The sequence below is a fragment of the Mobula birostris genome, chromosome X (genome assembly GCF_030028105.1).
Source record: "Mobula birostris isolate sMobBir1 chromosome X, sMobBir1.hap1, whole genome shotgun sequence".
In the NCBI taxonomy this organism is placed as follows: Eukaryota; Metazoa; Chordata; class Chondrichthyes; order Myliobatiformes; family Myliobatidae; genus Mobula; species Mobula birostris.
Window position 1 is genome coordinate 15,017,121 of NC_092402.1, and position 4,641 is coordinate 15,021,761.

Here is a 4,641-nt window from a genome sequence, read left to right on the forward strand (position 1 = left end):
TCATCTGCAGAAATTATCTACGGGAAGCCTTTGAGAACCCCACGGGACACTGACCTTGTTTGCCGCTCCTCCCTGAGAACTTACCTGCAAAATTAGACATGCATACCTTGGGGGAGGAGATGGGAAAATATTTATGCAAATTAACTAAAACTTTCCTAAGCTTGCATTTACAGGTACGACGGGCCTATCGGGAAGACGAAACCCAGCCTAAAGGCGACTACCCAACAAGTGAGCCTGGAGATTTTATCCTGATCAAGAATTGGGATCCAGGGAAACTCGGACCTCGGTGGAGAGGACCACACTCGCCATGACTGATTCTAAATATTTCACAACAACCAAGAAAGGAGAAATCTTCGAAGTCAAAGCAGAATTCAATAGTGACAAGCAGGAGAAAAAGAAAGAAGCAGTGAAGAAAGGGATTACGTCAATGACCGGTGGCAGAAATGTCAGTGCCCTCTTTCCTGATGTCATAAACTACATGCAGACAGACAATTTGGAGTTGAAGAAGCTGCTGTACCTCTATCTAATGAACCATGCAAAGAGCCAACCAGATATGGGCAACTATGGCTGTCAACGCTTTTGTTAAGGACTGTGAAGATCCCAATCCATTTATCAGGGTGCTAGCCGTGAGAACAATAGGCTGCATCCATGTGGAGAAAATTACTGAGAGTTAGTATGAGCCCCTGCGGAAAATGTCTAAAGGATGAAGACCGTTAAGCTTGAAAAACTGCTGCTGTCTACGAAGCCACGCTACATGACATCGATGCACAGCTGGTAGAAGATCAGGGATTGCTGGACACTCTAAAGGATCTGATATCTGACTCTAATCCAATGGTCGTTGCAAATGCTGTGGCTGCTCTGTCAGAGATCGCACAACCTCATCCAAACAGCAAGTTACTAGACCTCAATTTTCAGACAATCAACAAGCTTTTAATAGCCTGAAATGAATGTACTGAATGGGGCCAGATATTTAACCTTGATTGTTTGGCCAATTGTAGCCCAAAGGATGACCGAGAAGCTCAAGGCATCTGTGAGTGTGTGACGCCACGTTTAGCTCACGTCAACTTAACTGTTGTCCTGTTGGCTGTAAAGGTTCTGATGAAATTCATGGAAATGCTTTCAAAGGACTTGGATTACTATGGCACTTTGTTGAAGAAACTGGCTCCCCCACTGGTAACGCTGTTGTCTGCAGAACCAGAACTCCAATATGTTGCCCTCCGGAACATCAGCCTCATTGTACAGAAAAGTTCTGAGATTCCTAAGCATGAAATGAAGGTTTTCTTTGTAAAGATATATGTGAAACTGGAAAAACCGGATATTGTGATTCGATTGGCTTCTCAAGCCAACATTGCACAGGTTTTGGCAGAATTGAAGGAGTATGCCACTGAAGCAGATGTTGACTTTGTATGAAAAGCTGTGCGTGCAATTGGATGATGTGCAATCAAAGTTGAGCAATCAGCAGAATGCTGCGTGAGTACGCTACTTGACCTCATTCAGACAAAAGTAAACTACGTCGTCCAAGAAGCTATTGTAGTAATAAAGGACATTTTCTGTAAATAGCCAAACAAGTGTGAAAGTGTTAATGCAACACTTTGTGTAAACCTGGACTCATTGGATGAACCAGAAGCAAGAGCAGCAATGATACGGATAGTTGGAGAGTATGCTGAAAGAATTGACAATGCTGATGAGCTATTAGAGAGCTTCCCGGAAGGATTCCATGAGGAGAGCACACGGGTTCAACTACAACTTTTGACTGCTATTGTGAAACTATCTTAAAAATACAACAACTGAGACACAAGAGCAGATAAACCTCTAATTTCAGAAGAAACTGATCTTATTGAGCCAATGCTCCTTGATGAATTAATCTGCCATATTGGAACACCGGCCCCTGTGTACGGTAAGCCACCCAGTGCACTTGTGGAGGGGCACTCTCGGAGGATACATCGAACAGACTGCAAACGTCTCACTGAAGGAACTGAGCAGAAGGACTCTCTTGGATTAAAGGAAAATATGTTGATTGATAGTGGTGTTTATGCATGTCCGAAGTCTGATTGTATTAACTTTGATTATTATCTGTATCCTATGCTGCTTGTGGCCATGTTTCGTATCATGTTGTAGAAGCGACAATCTGTTCTGAAAGGTTATCGTGTAATGATAAAAAGGAGGGAATGATGAAGGTTAAGGGTGTTGGAAAAGTAAGAAATGATTCTCTGAATCTGGTAAATAGCGGGTTAAAATTAGGTGCCAGCTTGTATATGCTCTGTTCTGTGAAAAGTTGGAGAGACTGTTCTTGACTGGAAAAAAAACTGCCTTCAGTGATTTTTTTTAACAACTCACAGCTGTCCCTTTGAGAACGATCTGTGGGCTGTATTCACACATGCTGCATACATCATGTCTTATGAGTTCACATATTGAGCTATGTTCCCACCTTTTGTCTATTCAAGTTTTACTGATAAGGCAAGAATTTGTCTGTAATTAAAAGCCATGATTTAGTGTACTCTCTTAACTAATTAATTAAGTTTGCTCTAACTGACTTGGTGGTAATATCATGGCAACTAAGTGTTCTTTGTCTGTTAGTCCTATAAATTGTAGCATTCCAGCTTGTTAAATCAGAAGCTCGTTTGAGCTGCCAGAGAGACAGGTAGAAACTCTGTCTCTTTGATGTTTGGCTTCAGTTTTCTCGCTGGCTGAGTTCGAACAATAAACTAGTGAAAAGGTTAAAGTAAAGACTTGTGTGTGGTGTGATTATTTGATCCGGCAAAATTTAAGTGTACAAGCACATCCTCTTTCTTAATGTCCATATACTCAAGTTTTTCAATCCACTGTAAGTCAACCCTACAATTGCCAAGATCCTTTTCCATAGTGAATACTGAAGCAAAGTATTCATAAAGTACCTCAGTTATCTCCTCTGGGTCCATACACACTTTTCCACTGTCACACTTGATTGGTCCTATTCTCTTATGTCTTATCCTCTTGCTCTTCACAGACTTGTAGAATACCTTGAGGTTATCTTTAATCCTGCTCACCAAGGCCTTCTCATGGCCCCTACTGCCTCTCCTAATTTCATGGCTTTCGCTACCCCTTTATGCAAAGACACCACATTTACTTCCTTAATTTGAAGTCATTGCTTGGCTAGAAGGTCTGGCACCTTGTTTCCTTCAACCCCAACAAGGGCAGGGAGCCATATGAAATGTATGCTCAACACTGCAGCCTCAACAGATGTTGTCCAATCTCAATGTAACACCCTGATAGAGGTTTCACTGTTGATGTAATGGTGTTTCTGTAGGAGCAGTGCTTGAGTTATGGTTGGAGATAACAGGTGCTTTGGAATGAGAGCCATCCAATCTGGGGAGCAGGTTTTTGTCGGTGTGCCTGACACCCGTGTGATCTGGGGTCTTGGTTCAGAGGGACATGAAGAGAGAAGACATTGGAGAGAACTGGTTGCAGGATTCGACCCGGTAGAGGACCATCATTCGATGGAGCAAGGTGCAGAGGTCTACTGAGTATCGGTGAATATAACTTTGGGAAGAGCTGAGCTCCAACTTGTACACATTTGACTGTTTAATTATAATGGGCCCTTTTTGTTTTTTTTCTTTCTGTTCTTTACTAACCCTTTTGTTAAGTTAACATTCATAAATATAATTCATATAATCACATGCAGCGTGCTGTTATTTCTTGGCACTGAGATGTACCAAGGGAGCAAAATACACAGTCTCCACACAAACCGAGGTTTGAGGCGGGAGTACCATCTGAATCTCATGGATTTGGCAGGACCAGAGTGTGTATTCCCTGAACTAGCACAACCCAAGGAAACCAGGGGTTTTCATCAAGAAGAACGTCTGGCCTACAATTTGAAGTACGTTTTTTAACATATGTCAAAACAGATCAAATCAGAGCATGGAAGTACATAATCAGGATGTACTTCTCTGACCCATTCCAAGATTAAAATGATAGCAACCATCTCAGCCGTGAATACAGACACTTTGTATGATAATCCTTTCTTAATAATCACCTGAACCTTTGGAACATAATCAGAGACACCTGAACGACCTGTCACTGGGTCTTTGAATTAACTATGTAGATGTGTAAGAATCCACAATGTCTGCCTTGCATGTATTGCTGAATTGCCTGTACCACGGATGTACAATCAATTGTCATCTTGATCTTTTCTTGAAGGCTGAAGTCAACCACCGGCAAAGGGGAAAACTATGGAGTCGTGACAGAAAGGGGTACACCGGGACCATATTTCACATCAAAAAACCCAAGATTTTCTGCCCATTCATTTTCCATCCACCCAAAACTGAAGACCTTGCGAATGCAGTAGTCTCAACACTCCTGCTGTTGGCAATATTTTAGGACCAGCTTTATGTCCTCTTACATTAACCCAATAAACCATTGCTAACTGTAACCTGTGTAGATGTAAAGGTACTTAATCCATTTCCACTAGTAATGCTGAAATTGGGAATGATTTAATAGCACCACAACATAATCTCAATGATTGAATTTGAACTTCATCTAACGGGCTTTAAGACCGCTGGTGAGGCTGACCCAGAAGCAAAACATCCATAATCAAAGACAGATTTGATTAAAGCAAAATACATTTAAGTGACCTCCCACTCGCACCCTCATCAGACCCAACTC

At 41.8% G+C, this 4,641-nt stretch overlaps 1 pseudogene; it reads left to right on the top strand.

The window, feature by feature from the left end:
* Positions 1 to 297: 297 nt before the first annotated feature.
* LOC140191442 (AP-1 complex subunit beta-1-like) lies at positions 298 to 2,350 on the top strand (annotated as a pseudogene).
* Positions 2,351 to 4,641: the final 2,291 nt, after the last annotated feature.